Source organism: Falco biarmicus, chromosome 7, assembly GCF_023638135.1.
Source record: "Falco biarmicus isolate bFalBia1 chromosome 7, bFalBia1.pri, whole genome shotgun sequence".
In the NCBI taxonomy this organism is placed as follows: Eukaryota; Metazoa; Chordata; class Aves; order Falconiformes; family Falconidae; genus Falco; species Falco biarmicus.
In genome coordinates, this window is record NC_079294.1 from 65,550,786 (window position 1) to 65,571,536 (window position 20,751).

Genomic DNA, 20,751 nt, shown 5'->3' on the forward strand with positions numbered 1-20,751 from the left:
TTATAGTTAAATTACTCAATCAGCCTAGTCTAAAAGGTAGAAGTGTAGGAGGTGAGTTTTGTGAGGACAGGAACAGTATTTGCTGAATGTACTTTAGATAACTTCATAGCCATGAATGAGAGTGCTTTGGTTTGAGAGAGCTACAGAAAAATGTATCTGTTTCGCATGAGACTTGGCTATTTTTTCCATGGCTACCAATGCTAATTTGGAGCAAAATCACAAACATTTTGACTTTTTCTATTAAAGAAAACAAGAGTGTGTCTCTGAGGCAGTGGGAACCATGAAATGGGGAGCTAGAATCTAAAGTTGTGGCTTCTTTTTAGAAAACTGAAGAGCAGCTGGGAACCTCAAACCCCCAGCAAAGCCAGGAAACCTGAACCACTGTCCTTACAGCTTGCTGACTTCCAACATATGGATGTGTGAAGGAGAAAGCCCTGCTGTAGCAGCCCATGAGAACCCTGAAAGTCTTGTGTTATAAGCTCCCAGCTGACCATCTACAGCTCCTGAACAGAAGCCATGTCTTGTAAAACCAAATGTCCATTCAAGTCTTTCCACTACAGGGAAGAAAAAAAAAAATAAAAATAGGCACCTTGGGATCTGATGCTACCAAAGCTTCCCAGCTCCTCGTTTCTCCCTGGCTTGCCAGATGCATTGCAATGGAAACAGAAGCCAACAAGGCTGGTGCCTCCCAGCACCTCCCCAAGCAGCTGTGACAAAGTTGGCTAATCGGAAGGGAAAAGCAGGCTTTCTTGTAACTTGGACAGCATCTGACCCATCAGTTTTCTTTAATGGAAAACTGTTCCTTGAGGGGGTTGCACAGGCTCCAGTCACTAGTGTCATGATAAACACAAGGGTAACCATAAGCTCTATATCATGTTTGGGCATAAAAGTCCATGTCCTTTACTAGAGAAAAATAAATCATTATCCAAATTTCACATGTGGTGAGACTGAGGCACCAAGAGGTGAAGTTTCCTAGCCAGCGTTGTTCACAAATTCATGGTCCAGCTGGGTCTGATTGTCAGCTCTCCTGACTTCTGCTCTTTTAGCAGAGGCTGTGTTTCCATGTCATCACTGCACACAGGTAGCCACAGTGGCAAAAGACCATGGACTCTACTTTCTCACCTCTTGAATATTCAGTATCAATGCTCAAATATGGCTTCAAATGCTCTAAATGCTCTGAACTTTTTATTTAAATGAAAGAGTGCTCTTCAAGGTGATGGAAGAATGAGACCCTTACACTTTCTTTGTCTGGAAAAAAAATTGTAATAATTTGAAGAAAATAGCCCTCCTCATTGATTAAAATGGAATAATTCAAACGCCGTTAATAGCTATCAGTTTGGTGATTGGAAGGCCCTATTTAGTGAGGCTGAAGGATTAAAGAGGAAACAATCTGAATGCCTCGAGACGAGCTCCCTCTCTCACAGCACACCCCCTCCAAAACCTCCTCCTCAACTCCATGGCTGCCTGGCTGACTTTAAACTGCCAACACCGACAAAAAGGGGATGTTGCATCTTTTATAAACAGCCTTTTGTTTGCCGCTCTGACACCTGCGAAAAGCAAAATTGTTATTTTCTTGCTGCTTGTTGCTAGTTTGATGCCCGCTCTGGGGCCCTACATCAGAGACACTGTTCAAAACAGGTTGCAGGGGTCCGTTTCCATGCTGTCTGCCGATGGTGCTGCCTGAAGGAAAACCATGGAAACGGAGTTTGACAGGCTCGTGGGGACCCACGGCTGCCAGAGCCGCTGCCTTTGAGTGCCTGATGAAGACATCACAGAGCAAACACAACATTAAAACACTGCCGGCTGCTTTGCATCACTTAGAATGCAAATCTCTTTGTTCTGCTCGGCCCTGGTGTTTGGTAGCCAAGGAATCTGTACCGTCATCTAACACGGATTTGATGACCTTTTTTTCCCTCTCTGTGCATCCCACCAAAAAAATAATAATCATTTGTTGCGGGAGGGAGGCTTGCGTGGGGATGTACATGTGAAATGCCCCTGGTTTTTTCAGTTCCTGGGATTTGTATGCACAAATTAAATGCCCATATTGCACAGCAGAGCAGGCTGGGTTGCTTTGTTGCTCCTTGTGCATTATTTGACTTGGATTCATTTACATGGCAACTCGCAGGGGTAAATTTTATATCATCTTTTTGTCACAGATTAAAAGGCAAAAGTAATCCCTTATTTGAGCAGCACATCCTTTCCAACCCTTCAAGCCGTACAGATGAAAACAGAGGGAAGAAAGCCCAGACCCTCCCACCCCCATAATTCCAGTTTTATAACTTTTTATGCTAAATTTGAGCTGTGTGGTTATTAATTACCCCCTCTTTTTGTAAGCAGCCTGTATTTTAGTTGCAGTTGCTGATGGCCTTGGTCAAGGTCAAAACTGAAACGACCCATGCCTTGGTGCTCAGATGCACCATTTTGGTAGCTCCTGACAAGCTGTGCTAGACGTGGGACAGCCAGGAAGGCTTTTGTGCTGATTGGGAAAACCCTGATGAATGTCTGCAGAAGGAAAGAGCTGATGGGGGACAGCAGACAAACTGACTATCCTCCCAGAAGTGGTAATTTATCATTTCGTTCTTCCTACGCAGCCTAACTCGTGCATTACTCACACTGGGAGAGGTCTATCGTCGCTAAACTGGCAGCGACGCCCAACCGAGGGCTACAGCTTGCAATCAGGAAACGATTTAAGCACATGTTTAAAACAGCCTCTACCAAGATTCAGTAAACCTAAATCTCCACGTAAGTCTAAGACCATTCTCAAAGGCTTTCCTAAAAATATAGCTAGAGGCCTGATATAAGTAGCTTCTCGGGAAGCTGTGGGACGCTTGTGTGCAAGGGCCCCAGAAAGCAGCCTGTCACTGGTCCCTGGCTGGACTGGAGGACTTGGCAGTGGATAAGCCATCTTCATGGACATACCTCGGGGTTACACCAAAAGGAAGCTACTGCCTCCTGCCCAGATCTTTTCCTAATAAAGCCAGTGGATGTTGGGAATAATCCACAGAACGGCCACAGTTTTGCCACCCTCATTTTTTAGTGGGATCAGCTCTAAAACTGGGAACATAGGATAGACCTGAGACTAAAGACATTTTCAAGTCGTGGCCAAGTCCTTTTCCTTTCCTTACCACTGCCACAGTGGGTGTTGGTCTGTCATCTGCAGGTCCATCAAAATTAGGCATCTTCATACAAACATGGAGAACACCGGTCTGCTTAGACAAGGTTTTCTAGCGAGCAGCTCTTTTCTGCTTCCAGTATGGGTCCCAAGCTGCTTTGAGTCTCTTTTCCAGCTACAGCCTGGGAAAAGAGATGCTTTGCAGCGTGAGTTACCTGTGCCTGCAGAAACTATTATTTGTGGGTGAAATCAGTGTGCACTTACTGGAAAATACAGCTACAAATATCCATGCAAGTGTTGAGGCGATGTCAGACAGTATTTTGGCAGTTGCCAAGGAGATCCAGGTGCTCTTGTTTCTCTCTGCTTCCTAAGCCCCTTTGGATTATGCAAGTCTTTCCCCTTTCACACCTTTCCACCCTTTCTCTTTTCAGGCTGACTCCTGGAAAGACCTTTCATTTTATTACGGACTCACTGATTTGGCTTTCCTGGCTCAAATCCCCCTGCAAGACTTTGCAGAAATGACATTAAAAAAAATCACCATTATGAGGCCAAATTTTTTTTTCCTGCCCATTGATGTCCTCTGAGTTTGAATTGCAGTGTTTAGTTTTGACTGTTAGGCAAAGTTGGCAGTTTCCCGACTAGCATAAAGTCAGGTCAGAAAAGAAGAATGAAAACCAGAAAGGTGCCCCAGAATGTCTAAGCAGAAGACAATCAAATTTCTGTGTCAAAAAAGGGCAAAACTGAGGATGTGGGACTTGCATGAAAAATCTTGTAGACAGTTATTCTTTTCCTCTTCTCTCACAGTGGGACAAATTCCACTTTTATTTCAGTTCATCTGTAAAACATGAGGAGCCAGCTGAGTGTAGCGTTGGTTCGGAATGAGGGCAGCTGACAAGGGAAAGGTAAAAGGAACTTGTAACTGCTGCAGTTCTCTCCAAGAAATTATTTCAACTTGAAAAAAACCCTATGACTTCCAAAGGATAGAGGAAGGCACTAGGACATCACCTAACATTCCCTGACGTAGGAGACTCCAAGGTATAATTAATGCATTAGTCATCTAAATATAGGCCATCCCTTTCTGTTGTCTCAGGTTTTATAGAGGTACACGATCACATTGTCCTCTGGTGCTGGCTTATGAAGGACTGCAAACGAGGAGGCAGTTCTATGGTTAATGGTCAGAACTTGGGTGCAGGTGGAAAGGCAGCACATGAAAGAACAGCTTGGATAGAAGAAGAGTGGGACCTGCTTTAGCTCATACATAAGATATCTGGGGCATTTTGGGGGTGAATTCTAGCTGCCACTGTGTGTTACTTTGATCCAGGGATCACGATACTCAAAGAGTAAAGCTTGCATTTCATATACAAGGTACTTTCCAATTGTTCCTTACTTGTCAAAGACTTTGGAAATGAATCTTAAAGGCAAGCTGTAAAAGACTAGTTCATCAACAGTGTGTGACACTTCCCATGGAGTGCCCTGCTCCTCTCCAGCTGCACCTCCTTACACCTGGAACCCTAGCTCTGTTTCTCCATCTCCTTAACATGGAGAGGTATCATGGCACAAGGCATTTCCCAGGGAACTGTCCCCACTAATAGTGACACTGCATAAGTGGAGCCTGAGTCCCGTCAGTGGGGAAGACCCCTCCCATCCAGACAGCAGCACTGACCAGAGTTTGGGACTCCCAGTATGTTACAATTTGCAAGTGCACAGCTATTAGACAGAGAGGGATATTCAGAGACAAGCCTAATTAGTTGCATTTTCTTTTCTAACCTCAGTCAAAAACCAGTCAGACTATGCTTTAGATTTTGACATCCTATTAAATGCAGAACACAGGCCAATAGCTTTCATTTTCCCTTGTGATGCTACAGACTCTTGTTTTTATAGTTTGACAGAGAGACATAATTAGGCCTCAAAAAGGACAAGTCTAGACTATTAGTTCTCCACAGAGGCTCCCTGGAAAATCAGAACCCACAATTATCCCCCACTTTCCCACTGCGGCAAATTTGCGGGTATCTGTTCTCCTGCCTCAGATATCCTGTGCACAACCTTTAAGCCTGTGACTTTACAGTTTTTTCACTTGAAGGGCACAAGGGAACAGACAGGGAAGGACGATGCCAGTGTTGGACTTCCCAAAAGGACAAGAGCAAGTTAAGGACAATATATGGCAACACTAATAACGCTATAGGTGTGAGTACTTTTAGCAAAGAAACTTACTGCCATATTTCTGCCCCGTTCATTGCCACCCAACAGAATGGGGCTATGAAAAAAAAGAGTTAAAACTTTTTGTCTCCATCACATGTAAAATGAACCAGACAAATCAGCAGACTGAGCATGATTCCTTTCCTGGTAGCACAGCAGCCGTCAAGGCATTTAAGTGACACTTGTTCACTGGAGTCCCTGTCCATTCACCTCTGCTTCTGAGTTACCTGGAGCTTTGGGTTTTGTTTCTCAACAATCAGGAAGCAGATTCGGTCTCTGGCTACTACAGTCTCTCCCTCACATGCAATTCCTTAGTCTTTCTTTGCCAAGTAGTACATACCAGCTCCCTCTCGCTCTTAGTTTCCAAGTGCTTGGATGGTTTCTGTACCTCTCCTGTTGAGCTGCAACCTTGGGCGCACCCGATTCAAATGAGCTCTAAGACTCCATACGAGCATGGAGCACTGGTCCTTTGTTTGGTTTTGAAATAGCATCATATTTAAGATGCATCTTCAGTTTATAACCCCCAGTAATCCTCATATCCTGGTGTGCCTAGCCAGCAGTCCCTAATTCTGTGTAAACTTTCCACGGTTATCTTTATTATATCACACGTTACTGTTTTCAAGCCATCTCCGTAATCTATCGGCACTGTATTGAATTTTAATCCTATCTTCCGAAGTGTTACTCAGCACATTGGCCAGGAATTTAACTCACAAGTAGCATCAGCTTCTGTTCCCCTCTTGCCACCTGCTTCCCATCACTAACCTTGGTGCACAGCCTGTTCCCGTGCCAGGGACATGCAGTGCAGAATACGCTGATGGTGCCTGTGGTTTTGTTGCAGCATTGTGAGATGTCAAACCTACTCAAGACTATTTTGCCCCATGGAAAACCCCGGACACTTGGTACTACAGAAATGAGCAGAAATTCTGGGCAGAGCTTATTTGCCTCTCAAAAAGTGCAAGAAAATGTTTTCCATTTCTAATAAGCAAGGTTTATTCCTCACTTTGGTCATGGGTTATCACATCCCTACTAGGATACAACAGAAACCAAAGCACTCCATCACCCAGGGGTCTGCAGTTGCTAGACATCTCTATCGCTGACACTGGCACCTTTTCTGGGCCGAAAGAGCATCAGTTCTGGAGAGCTGTGCAGACACCAACTACAGCACGGTGCCCTGAAAGGAGTCAATTAGCCCAGCTGGTTGTGCTCAGCCTCCCAAGTGCTTGGTGGAAGTAAAATGCTTACACGATCCCTCTGCCTACAAGGCCTTGAAATCTTTAGGGGGCTCGGCTTTGCTGCCTGGTTTTCCATTGACAGGCTGATAGAGACATCGCAAATCTCTCCAAAGGCCAGTCACTAGGCTTCTTTCAACATCAAAGGGTGTCAATGTTCACTCTGCCTTGGAGCCTGGGGCAATATAAATCACACATGGATATGTGAACTGAGTGTTTGAGGTTAAATTCTCTCTGTATATACATACATTTCTCCTTGGGTAACTGATATTATTGTATTGTTTCCCCATCCACATTAAATATTTTCTATAAATCTTAATATTCAAATGGAAAACAAAGCTTTATAGGTAAACTTAAAAAAAACCAAAAAAAACTATGAACTTGGGTGTTGTGAGTTAAATACGTTGTCATTTTCTTGGAAGAAAAATTAGTAAACTGATGGGGTTTTTGTTGGGCTCCTTCAATGTCCATAGTTACATTCATGTTCTCTTGGACTGAACTGAGCTTCTGGTCACAGGGATGTGGACCACCTTCCCTGGACCATCTCTGGTGTGTTTCTTCCCAAAAGCTTATGACCCCCAGCCGGGCTCATGACTGCCCATGGAGCACCTGCTCCCCGCACTGCTCCTACCTCTGCACAGCACACAGTGTGAGCCAGGCTGCACAGATGCCATCTCCTGGCTCAGGTCATCAGCTGGAGAAGGCAAAATGCCTGGGTGGTGGCTGTTTGGAGAGTCTGATTCACCCTGACTGGCACAGTTGTGGCACCTCTGCAGGGGGTCTGTACCACCTCCAAACAGGAGACAGGACAGCTGGGGCTGTCAGTAAATTACATTGCACAAAGATAGCTCTCATGCCTGCCTAGCCTTCTGCAGACAGGGCCCTGGCAGGAGCTCCTATGTCAGTGCTACATCAGCACATTTGCATGACGCCTGCACCACTGCCAACTGGCCCTGCCTGCTCCGAGCAGCAGTTGCAAGCACCTGATGCTGCTGCGGAGAGAATTTGGTCCAGCATCTTGCAGAGTATTCAACAGATCATCCTGTGGGAGACAGTGCCAAGTCCCCAGGGGTTTTGCTGTTCCCGGGAAAGAAATGGCTATTAAATTCAGGCCATTGGCTACTCAACAGATTTGCTCAGCTCCAATCCTCCCTGCATCTCATCTGCACTCTCAGCAGCCGGTTACATCCCCGTGGTTCAGCAGAGCAGGGAGCAAAGCAGACGGCAGCTCGGCAGCCTCTGCATCCTCCTGCAGAGCACACAGCTTGCTCTCCCCACCGCGACTGCTGTTCCACAAACCAGAGAGGGACTTTTCCCTTGGGCAGCCACCCAGCCAGCCTCCTCCAAGGCTTTGCACCAAGGAGAAGCGGGAACTGGGAAACTACCTGGTCTTAAACAGTGTGGGTTTAATGAGATTATTTTTTTTTATGACCTCTGCAGTAAATTGCCTGTGCTCAGTATTGTGTTGGAATAAGTAACACCTAGCAGAAATTGTAGTGAGGCAGTAATTGCAGAGCAGCTAAGATCCCTGTGCTATCAGGCAGGAATTTTCATTTCATACATTAGTCACAATTTGCTGTCATAGTTGCATATAATCAGTACATCCCTTTGAATGCGAAGAAGGAAAAAGCACAGAAAGCTGCCAAGCACCGGGGAAATGCGTGGAGTTGCTGTGGGTTGTGTGGACCTGCCCATCACTCCTCCAGCCAGCCAGAGGCTGCATTGCTGCTTGAGTCACATACTCTAACACAATCTCACGCATTAAGACAGGAAAAATGTGTTTGCCTGACCATTTCTGGAAGGTTTTAGTGGGCATCAGTTGGATTATACACCAGATTTTCCATTACTGCCATTGCCCAAGCTGCAATGACAGCAGATTTCCAACTATGCTAACACAAGTATTTTCTTCTGGAAAGCTGATCCTTGGAAATATGGTCTCCTCAAAGGGATGGATGGGAGCATCTCTCCGCTTTGCTCAGTGATGGCTAAGCACAGGCACTTACAGCATTACAGCTACCTCAGTAACAGTCATTTTTGTTTCATGCTACACTGGATCCCTTCCTTCTCACACCAAAATCCTCCTGGCCCTCAGGACCATGTTTGTATTCTGATTGCTGTCAAATGCACCCAGCAGTTTTCCTACCTTCAGAGCTCTGAGATTTTGGATGCCATTTCCTGAGTTGGTTCTGAGTTTTCCTCCTGCTGCTTCTCATCATTGCAGCCGTCACAGCATGAGTGAGGATGTCACTGTGTGATCTTGGGAAGTCATCAGAGCACCCTGGCAGGAGAGACAGCCACGTCAGGGACAGACATGCAACCTGAAAAGGCCATCACTTCTGTTGTGTGTTGGTGAAACAGCCTGTGCTTTGGCAAGCAGGGGCAGGCTGGTGTCGTTAGACAGAACGCAAGCTAAAAAGTCAGAGCTGATGGTCAGAAAAAATCCTGCATCACCTTATTTAGTGCAGGAGATATTCATCACCTCAATCCTTTAAAGCCAGCAACTACAGCTAGAGAAGAACTATGCTCTGGCACACATGATCTTAATCCTTTTTTGGCACAATAGTGTTAAGAGTCAACGTTTCAGGCTGTAACTACTGGGGGAATTGTGCTTCACCAACAGCCAAAGTATTTACACCATTCTGGTCTGTACTCTTAGATGTTAGATGAGCCCATCACTCTGGTACCTCCACACCTCAGTCCTGTCTCTAGCTTTTCACACAGCAAAAGAGAATGGCTTTCCCTGAGATTTCAAATGTTCTTAAAATGACCATCATGGGATTTTTCATTCATTTGCATCCACTACTGTGAAATCATGAAGGGAAAATCTGTTTCAAATAGCGTTTGACTCTTTCTGGATATTTTTTACAGCACGCAGCCTGCTCGGCTGCGGTCAGGGAATGATTACCTCACAGAAGTTGTACCTTGTCCATTGACTCGCTGGGCCTATCTCACGTCTAGCTTAAAATCTGCATAATGAGAAGAAAGCCATTTTCCTTGCAATCCATTCTCCTGTTCAAAGCTTCTCATGTGCCAGGTTGTTGTTTTTTAATCACACAAAATGGTATATATTAATGAGCTCTGAAGTTACATAAAGATAGATCTAAAGCATAAAACCACTAATATGCCCTGTAGCATTCGGTGCTTTGAACACGGAATGGCATCTGTGTGAGAGTGTGATTGCACACAGCTATGGAAAGCAGTGCCAAAAAATGAGGAAATGCTGAACAAGTGGTGCGAGATTGGAAAAAAACTGGGAACAAAGATATTCAATTTGCATAAAAAGGCCTAGTTCGCTAGCAGCCCAAATTGTGCAACTTTATGTTTTTAAATATTATTTTCTGGTTCTGCTGGCAACATGTAGATTGTCTTTTTTTCTGAGAGAAAATTTCCCTCTCCCTCTAGCCCCCTAACAGAAATAAAGGGCAAGCCAGTTCCCAGGTCAGATGTGGCTATTCCAAACAGGACAAGTTTCGCAACCGTGGAAAAGTGCAAGGCCTTTTCTTGTCTTTGCGTTCATCCTGAGCAATTTCCTTCTCACTTCCAGATGGTGCCAATTAAGAGAAAGAACCCCTGCCCTAACAGTTGTTAACAAAACAAGCACAATCTGAGACTTCAATGAGTAAAACTAGAGTCACATAATATGCCCAAGAGAAGACAAAATTAAAAGAACGATTGCAGTTGGCAACACTTAGGTTACTGTGCCTTGAAATGGTAAAATGCTAGAGCTTTTTTAACAATTTTAAAAAATTGTAAAATGCTAGATTTTATTTTTAATACTAAGGGCTGCCTTCTACTGCTGAGCTCAGTGGGATTATTTTGAGGCTTAAAGATAAGCGCTTGGATAAAACATTCCAATCAGTGACTGAGGCAGTAAAGCTGAGGCATATGCAATTCATATTAGAAAGTATTTTTCTAATATATCATTGAGTTCATTTTATTAATCGGTAGTTGGTAATTAGTATAGCATCCATGCTTTCAAAAAAAAAAAAAAAAACCCAAAAACTATCAGTCCTGGTTAGAAGAGCTCACCATCAAGATGTAACTAAAACCACCAGCTAGAAATAGAAGCTACGTGAACTCAGGCTATAAACCAGATTCACAGGGTTTATGTCATGGGTAGGCAATTAACTGTTTTCACAGACTACTTGAGGATGTAATGGATGATCTGCCAGTTGAAAACCTCACATCGAGGATGAGCACCCAGCTAAAGAGCATCCTCTACCACAGCTGTGTGCAACTTTTCTCAATTCACCGATTTCTGAAAATATTCCTATGGATGTTTCTGCTCTTGGGTAGCAAACTTTAAGCTTGCCCTGTTTGTATTAGTTACCTTTTCCTGACTCTGCACAAATAAGTTGGGAACTCTGGGATTTGTGAACCACAGCCTGAAAAAGTGTCATTTTTCTCAACAAAGTTCTGAAGTTGATGGAAGACTTCCTGAAAAAATCCCTGTATCACAAAGGGAGTCCTTCTGACCATACAGTCTATAAATCCAAAGAGACTTGTTGGAAGTGCAGCTGAGAGGAGTTAAACCAAGCAAATGTTGGATAAACTTTTCCTTTAATAATTTATTTTTGTGTTGGGAAAAATACTGCAGTATTTTTATATTTGAAAATGCTTGATTTTTTTGGTACGACTGTATTCAAAGCCTGAACACACACCAGCTGGTAGGATTCTACATCAAAATCCATACCATGCCCATCATAGTATAAGCCTGTTAAAAATGAAGAAGAAATACAAATATTTCAGGCTATTTTTCCATGCTAGTTTACAATATTTGCTTCCTTTCTTCCATGAAACAGCAGTATGGAGCAAGCAGGTTTACCTTGTTTACATCACACAAGATGCATCCAGTCCAAGGATGAAACCTGCTGACCGAGAGGTGGCACTAACGAAACACACTGTACTGTAATAATTAAGCAAGGGGTGGGCATTTTCCTCCCCTGTCTTCAGATCTGATCTGCACAAATGTTGCTGCTCCGAGTACACAACAATAAACAAAACCCAGCTCAAGTTTCTCAGCACACTCTGTACTGTTTGGGCATATGCTGTATCGCACTTGCTCTTTATTAAAGAACCGGCAGTTCCGCTTGCAAGAGGAGCTGTAACCCTGGTGGGCAAACCTCTGAGGTTGCCTCTCCATAACCCAGGAGCACTGTCTTTCTCTTGAGACACCTGTATTCTTCTGTAATTGAGAAGCCTGTGAACGTCTAGGTTCAGACGTTCACTTGGGAATGGGACCACCAGGCACAAATGAGAAACAGTAGCAAGAATCACTTACAGCATGAGCTGATAAAATCCTTCATTTTAATTTTGCATCCAAATGTAAGATGACGCCAGCAGTTTGTAACTCAGCATACACTATAACAGTATCGCCTCCCCTCTGTTGAAGAGATGGACGCGCATGGTGAGGGGCGCAAAGGCTCTGTGGGCAGCCACCTCGTCTGCCAGCTTCATGCAGTACATGCATAGATCATGTACATCTATAGGTACAACTTCACCTCAGGGCAGGGAGAGAGCCATAAGTGGGGTTGCCCTCCATGGTACCATGCCCTGTCACAGCAGTAGAAACATTGCAGTGGATCAGAAGAGGTGAGAACTAGCGAATGACATGAGAGACTACAGAAGTGATGTGGGGCAGACCAAAGGTCCAGCTAGCTCAGTGATTTCAGAGGTCCAACAGCAAGTAGGGGAAAAGAGCAGGTATCATAGGTGAGTATTTTGTGGCACACTCTCACAGAGGCTTCCTGAACAGGGATGCAAGCAGATCATCAAGTGTAACACCCACCGATTTCCAGCTGGAGTCTCCTCCTTAAACCTCCTGTTCTCCCCACCCTGAAACCACCAAGCTTATCATGTGGCTTGGGCAGCAAAGCAGACGTGCTCCCAGACTGTCCTTCAGAGAACAAGCCTCTGCCATGGCATTAGAAGATCCAGGGTAAAACCTTAAAACGCAAAACTCCCTTTGAGGGACATGTAGCTCCTCATAAGTCCTCATTGCCAAGGAGTTTTCTGAGAAATTCATAAAGGCCATGCCAGTTCTGACAGTCAACTTCTGCTTCCCAAACTGAAAGAAGATAAAACCGGGTATTTCTCAGTATCCCTTACAGTTTGTGCAGCCTTCCAGGTCCTTCATTGCTAGTGTATTTGCTTTGTCATTTATCACCAAGGTGAGACAAGACACACGAGAGATTCAGCAGGTCACAAAGGAGCAAACAGAAAGGAGAAGCTGTTGCCATTCATGCTGAGAGCCTTAAGATGGGGGGGGTGGGTGCGGGGGGTGGGTGCTGTGGGAGTTTGTGTGCATCTGGACAGAGGGACCGAGAGACCCTTTGGTGATCTGTTGTCACAAAGGTCCGCATTACTGCTGAGATGTCAGGCGAGTGGTCATGCCACAGATGTGCTAAAGCCACTGTAAGTTTCTCCACAGTTGCTGCTAACCAGCACCAGTGCAGAGCCAGCTGCTGTGGATGGCTGAACACAGGGATGGGTTTCCTACAGAAAGTCCAGGAAGGCAGGTAGGAAAGATCCTTTGGTTTAGGAGGAAACCCTGGTGTTTTGTCCAGATGCAAGGAGTCAATTTAGAAAGCAGATTAGTACTGTACACAGGGGTTCTGAGCCAGCAAGCTGAGCTGTGCTTCGTACTGCAATCAAAAAAATTAGTAGCAGCAAAAGGTTACATCATCGAAGTCTTAATCCAGAGATACACATAGTAAAAAATGTGGCACATGGTTAAATGCTTTGCTAGGTCAGAGACCTAATTTGCTCCCTGTCAGTAGGGCTGCTCTCTATCATGGATGTTGTTGGGGCTAATTAGACTCTGCTCCTGGCCACTGCAAGAGCAAAACGCAAGGCATGAATCCTCTGGCACTTCTAAGTGCTGTCAGTGCTTTGCAGATAACAATAAATAATAACAACCTTTGTGTTTGAGGTCTGTGCTCGGGGTGGTTTCAGGGGTGATCAGATGTGGCAGGGAGCTTTCCAAGCCAACCAGGACAGCCCTAGCCCAGTGCAAAAGATGCCCCAGATACAAATATGGATGTAGAGTTATTTTGGGACACTTTTTTACCTCCCCTCCACCTCCGTTTTCTAAGTATTCGTGTGGATCGTGTCTCCCCAGTTTTGCACTTTAGATGCTAAACTGTCTCTTTGTTGGGTCTGATTTTAGGCTTGCAAAGTACGTTTGCTATTGCATCACTAATTTGCATGCACAATTAACTTGCACGCACCTGTATCATGGGTGATGGTCATTAAGGTGCTCTCCTGTTCCTGGATACACCTACTCATTGCAGCTGGCTTGCCAACTTGCAAAGAAGAGACCACCTTGCACCAGTCCACATGTGCAGTGTCTGTTTCCGCTTCCCTCGTGAGCATGCAGAAGTACCACTGCCACACAGACAACATTAATAACGTCAAAATGTTCGCTGCACACGCAAATTTGACACATCATTAAGCATATATTTCGTGCATGAAATTCTACAATTGCTTTCCCAACAACAAGCTCCTTCAGCACGGCCACCACTTTATTCTCAGAGATCCAGGTTAATTTCTGAACCCAGCTGAAACATCTTCTATTCGATCACATAATAAGGAAGCTTCATTTGCCTAAGTTACTACAATCACGTACTAAAGACCAACAACATCTGGTTATTAACAAGTGAAGTTTGTTTGCTTGTCTGCCTTCCCTCCAGCCTTTTGAAGCTGTTTGCAGCCCGGCAGTGCTACGTCCCCCGGCCGAGGGGCCGGCAGGCATGGTGAGAACACTAGATGGCACTTTGCGGCAAGGAAGGTTAAGAGCTTATGCAACTAAACGAAGACCTCATTTATTGCCCTCATTTACAGGGCGAGACTTTTTGCTCACCGTGTCTTTGCTACCTCGTTGGTCCTAATTCAGTGTTTCGTCCACGGAGAAAAATCTGATCGGTTCCCAGACAAATTCTCGCCCTTACTAAAGGATAAATCTTTGGCGACGTGATTATTTCATGATGAGCTCTAGCCTATATTAATATATCAAACTACTTTGTGTTTTGCTTCAAGTTGGAGCATATGCAAGGAGCATCTGTATGATAATGGCTAGGCCAGATACTCCAAAAGCTGTAAATCTTCCAATTAAAAGATAAAAACGGACCCAGAAATGACCTTGTTGCCATTTACCAAACTGCAGCATCAGATAATGAGGGTGCTGCTTCAGGTTTATAGATTCCCCCTGCCTCTTATACCAGGCTGTGTCTGTTACTTCTCAGATTATTTCAAAGGGCCAGATGTTGTCCTCAGTTTGTGCCTGAAACTTGCTGGCCCAAGGGGAGCTGAGCAATGCCGCGTTACTCACAGCCACACAGCGACAGAGCAGAGAGAAAATGGTCCAGCCTGGCGCAACGGACTCCTTGAAACAGTGACAGGGAGACATGCAGGTGCTTCAGACTCTCCTCTGGGTTGACTGAGGACAAGGAGCTGCCTTTTTCCCTGCTGACACCTGGAGCTGGTACGAGGGCCAGCATTCATGTGAATGTGGCTCCTATTATTTATCCCTGAGGCTACATTGGAATAGTAACCCACAGCCAGCCTCAGCCTGCCTTGCAGAGCAGGTATGTGAACATGGGTCTGGAGCATCCTTCTCCTCTCCTGGAAGCTGAGGTTTCACCCCACCCCCTCCCCAGTCTGGCCTCCAGGCAGCACCCAGCCCAGCCAGTGCCCTGCACGCAGGGCAGGAAAGCAGGCTGAGGCCATGGTAAACAACTTGCTGCTTATCTATGTCGGTGCAAGGGTAAATGGCCACCGATTACATGGTAAACATGATGTGTAGAAGGCTTAAGGCTGCCCTCAAGACACATTGAGAAGCTGCTGGTGCCCACCCTCCCTGCATGCGGGCCCCTCTGCAGAGAGCTCAGGCCCCACAGCATCTGCCTGGGGATGCCTGTGTGGGCTGTGGTGCCACACCAACGGCAGGGCATTGCTTCCAGGGCAGTCAAGGCAGAGCTGGAGAGCACCAGCCCTGCGCCCAGAGGAGCAGAAAGGCTGTGTCCCACTGGGCTGCGTACAAACAGCCACGCTGCCAGCCTTCTTGAGCTGATGCCCTTCCTCACCTTTTCCTCCAGACATCTCCCAGTTAACATCCAGGGTAAATCTCCCACTAGTGCTACTTAACCTGTTCCAGAAACCTTTTTCATTCCTTTTATAGCCATTATTCCTTCATTCTTTTGATAAGGCATCCAACCTGGCTGGCTGTCAACTATTGCTACTGTCTTAGAGGAGCAGCGCTCCTGCCCAGCCTGATCTTTTCCAAGGTCTTTCTTAGCTACTTTCAAAACAGACAACACCCTTCCCACCTTTTGTAGTTTTATCTCTCTCTTTCAAATAAAAGATTTTGACATTTTTGAAGTAATCACCTGGCTTGTTTTTTTGCCCTCTCATCCTTTCCTAGCTCCTCACCAAGGGCAGAGTTTCATTGCTTGCAAGTTTTTCTTCTCCCTTTCTCCATCAGATCACTCTACCGGGTCCTCTTTTTTCCCCTAGACATCAGTCAAGAAAGCAACTTGCTTTCTCCCAGAATTTCAGCTGTGAAGTTTCTGAATTAGCCAAGCTGTTAGAAGAGCTGGTCACACATCTGCACAGGCTCCCCTTATTCTAGAAAGAGCTGGACAATTCTCAAAAACAATTCCAGTTTCTGGTGCTACCACAAATATTGTCCTCCCCTAATTTAGTAGTTTGAATTCACATTATTCTCTCTGCTTTAATATAATTTCCCAGTTCCTCAGACAAATTCCAGGCAAATTCAAGAAGACTTGTGTCTAAGGACTGAATAGTCATCTTGAAATTGTACCCCAGCCCTACAGCTGTGGCTAAACAGCACCAGTAACTACCAGCATGCCGCTGCTGGCCTCCAGTGTTGGCACTGGCTTCATCAGCAGTGGCAGAGACAACGAAACAGAGACAGACGATAACAGAAAGGTGCTGGACTGGAGCCTGGATGGGGTCACACATCAGCGGCACCAGTCCAGCATGAGACCAGCCTGGCTAACTGGCTGGGGAGGATGAAGGAAACCTCCCGCTCTCAGCCCTCCCCGGGAAGCCAGACGCAGGGGCTGGAGGATGGCTGCTCCAGGGGCTCCTTGCTGCTGTTGCTGACGCCTAACGCTCACCACCCCCCACACAACACCCATGCAGGGCCTCATCCAGTACAGTCTCTGCTTAAAAAAACCCTCCAAACCAACCAACCAACCAACAGATCATAGCATATTCTTCCATTCTTTCTCATCACAGACTGTAGCCCTATTAACCTAATAAAGACACTTCAATCTCTTTTCAGTTCAGGAGAATTCTCCCCATTGTTTCCAAAGAAAGCTCTCTGGATGTACTGCCAAGAGTGTGCGCTTGCTGTCGCGTTCCAAGTTGCTTTGAAATAACAAAGAATTATCCTTACAATTAAGATCAGGCTGTACAATTTAGATACGTGCCTTAAAAGAGTTATTATTCTCTGCCAGAGATGTATTGTTCTTCCCCATTTAATTTTATTTACTTTTTTAGTGGATGCAACAGTTACGCTGTCATTTATCAGAGAAGAAGGAAGCAGCAGCTGCAGAGCTGTGTATATAAAATAAACACAATGTGGATGAAGCTATCAGAAGCTCAGATTTCAAGGAGGAGAGGGGGAGGATTGCTTTTAATAAGATCTCATGTCAGTAAAGTGAGATGGAATGGCAGGGTCTTACCCTATTAAAAATAAGAGTGGGAACAACTTCTTTTATTTAATGGAACAGCAGTGTTAGCTGTGTGCGTACAGACAGAGGGCTTAATTTAAAAAGTAAAAGGCAATTTGGTCATTCATGTTCAGACTTTGGGCACTCTGCAAAGCATGCCAAACGGACTCATTTCTTTTTAACCCTTTGGCTGCAAGACCTGTACAGCATGGAAAAGGCAAAGCCAGGGTGTATTTATCCTGTTGAACAGGACTTTTCTTCTCCCTCAAGGTGCTGTGCAGGCAGCTGGCCGATCCCAGGAAAGGCAGGTGGGAGGCAGGCGTCGTGCTCCCAGCTCTGATGCTGCTTTGTTCTGTTAGCTTGGGTGAATCGTTTCGCTTGCCATCAGTACAAACACAGATGCTGATGCTATCAATGGCTGCGACTTGTTTGTTTATTCCTCTGTATTAAGACGGTGACTAGGAACCCCCCCAAGCATGAGAGCACCCGGACCAGAGGGCTGTAGGAGAGCCAGCTGCAGTTGTATTCTCCAACGCAACATCACATGCCGGGACATGACTCTGCCCCACCCCTCGCACACGCACACAGTGCTGGGGAGCAGGAGCTTGCCAGGATGCCTGAAGTGCTCTGAGGATGTACAGGCACAGTGACAGGTCTGTCCTAAGCCCAGCAGGGGCAAGTGCAGACTGGGGCTTGGTGGCCCGGCCCCCCCAGCCCCGTGTTAAGGGGAACAGTGGCTCTGGGGCGTCTGTCTGGGCAGTTGCACCTCCTGCCTGAGTGCACCTCAGGCTGTGCATCAGAACCAAGGGGCACAGGGAGCCGGGCCAGCCAAGCACGAAATCAGGTTGGATGAAAATCCTTATCACAGGTGTTTTATAATAAAGCCGAAACCATTTTGTAATAGAGCTAGATTCACCCACAGGTGAGAACAGTAATAACACACATGCTTCTGCGGTATATCACTGTCTGCTCAAGCAGCACACCTCACTCAAGATGGACCTGTACAAGCCCCTGGATGACTCTGAAACAAGCAACCACAGCTATATTTTCTCAAACATGTGCATACACACACGCACAGTTCTATTGCAGGCATTATTTCAGTAATAGCATAATTGTGCAAAATATGTAAGTATTTTCTGTAATTGTATAATCAGCATGTAATTATATAGAGTAGAAAATATAAACATATATTAAACAGGTGAATGCATTTATTATCCAAATACAAATTTCAGTGGTAGCTGAAATCGCACCAGTCTGTACATGCGTGTGTAATAGAGGATTGGAATTAAATATGTTGCATCGTATAAATACCTGGTACAGCTAAGGCCACCTTTGGACTAAAACTAAGAGATCACAGTGACAACACATATAAAGGCACCAGGAGACCGCAGAAGCGCATCAGCATTAGAGGCTTGCTGCTGGTTTGAGGGATCTCTCTCTCGCTCACTCCACCCTGCTGAAACATGAATAGCCGTAACAAAAGGAAATATTTAGAGCTGCTGTTGTGCAGCTACACCTGCACGGTGAGCCCTCCTCGTGCACTGAGTTTGGTAACCACAAAATCTGACACTAGAGATTATGAAATCATGGTCTAGACCTCTTTGGCCCAACAAACTGACCTGATAAAAAGTATAGAAATTTTGAAGGAAAGCATGCTTAGATCTTTGACCTCCTTTTACTCCTGCTTCTCCTGACATCAGCTGTAGTCGGCCCCTGGAGGCAAAATTAGGCCTCTAGGGTTTTATGTCTCATCTAGAAGAGCCATATTCCAGAAAAACAAACCCATTAGCCCAGGCATCTTCCAAAAGAAATATTTTATCATATGGAATGGCTCAGGGATTGAGCCTTCAACGAGGGCTGTGCTTCGATCACAGATGGGATCTTGGGAACTGCACTAAATCACAGATGGTATATTTCTTCCTATAATTCACAAAATGGGCTATTTCCACTGCTTGCTGGGTGTTTTTTTTTCCCTTCTCTGATTTTTATATTTCGCACATGGCAATTGTAAACATGGATACAATTTTTTAAAAGGGCCCTTGAAAACATTTTCTTTTAATGGTGCATGTAATCTTTTCCTGTTCAGTAAATCTAACACCAAAACGTCACTTCTTTTCAGAAATTAAAACATACTTAATTTTAATAGGATTGCATTTATGTTTTATATGCTTTGCTTATTTATCTTCTGTGTCATTTCTGTTTTCTTGGATAAGCTTGACATTCCCTTGTTATCTCTTGAAATAGTGCATCAGCCATGAGCTACTGCCTAGACTGAGACATGGCAGCTTCTGCTGCTGCCCACTCATGGGCACGGGCAACCGGTGGGATCATGCACTTGTACTCCTTACAGTTTGTGTTACCTCAATTCTAAACCATGGCCAGCTGAAGACAGCAGTGTAGCCCAAATTAACCCCATCTGACTGGCCCTTGAATGGGGCAATGTGTTTAGGCACCCTGTAAAATCCCTATGCAGTCAGGGGAAGAGGATGGAAGGAGGGAAAGGGGAGAAGGAGAGAAAGGAGCACCCCCTGGCACACCACATTCTTTGGAGAAGCCTCTCTCTCTGTTGTCTATGTAAGGAGCCTAAGGCAGGCAGGTACTTCACTAAAGTTGGGGAAAGGAAAGGAATTTGGATGTCCTCCAAACAACTTAAGTCTTAAAACAACAGATGGAAACAGAGAGATACGAGGGTCCACGAACAGACAATGAGATTGTGGTATGAGTTTGCATAATACACGCCTGGCTCTGCACATCAGTGCATCTCCTCTTTCTAGCTGCTAAGTGACAGCAAAAAAAAGCCAAAATTACATCTAATACTTTCCTGAAATTGCTTCATTGCTTTTCCATGTAAAGTGCCGCTATAGCTGGCACAGAGTTTTTATTTGTTTGCTGGTAGGAGAGGAAGGACAGCCTATACAATATGAATAATAGAAAAGGCAGCTATGAGCAAATCTCTCCATTCAGCCACAATCCAAAAAGATTTAGAGCTCCACATGTTGATATCAGTATGGTAACAACTGGGCTCCTACCATCATCATGCTGCGATCCAACCTCTGGGGATCCTCTTCTATATCCATTTAACTTTTCCACCTCATTTGCTATCACAAGATGCTCAAACGCTGTTGTCATTTTGTTTCTGTTTTGTATTTACTGATGTTATCAAATATTACACTTAACTGGAGGGTAATCTAGACAGCATTCCATGCCCTCTTCAATACAGAGATGCTCAAAACACTTGTGTGTCAGCCCCAGAGCCAAACAGCAAATCAAACGAAGACTCCATGCAAAGCAACGGTAATCTTTCCACTGGGCTTTGAATCAGCCTTTTGACGGCTATTCCTAATTCACATGAAATCAGGATTTAATAATCCTTTGGCACTGATTAAGAGGTCGGTATTGTGATGACACTGAATCACACTCAGACTGAGTAGGTGTTTCCCATCTAGAAAGTTAGGCTTTCAGTGTCTTGTGCCAATCTTCTTGAGCCTCAGGAAATGCCCACGGTGATTCCCCCGGG

At 45.1% G+C, this 20,751-nt stretch overlaps 1 long non-coding RNA gene across 1 annotated transcript in view; it reads right to left on the reverse strand.

Annotated features, from left to right (window-relative positions):
* LOC130152478 (uncharacterized) overlaps positions 1-20,751 on the reverse strand; it is a 52,669-nt gene that overhangs the window by 15,441 nt on the left and 16,477 nt on the right. The window contains exon 3 of the long non-coding RNA XR_008822985.1: positions 8,681-8,815. This is a non-coding gene — a long non-coding RNA (uncharacterized LOC130152478). The remainder of the gene's footprint in view (positions 1-8,680; positions 8,816-20,751) is intronic.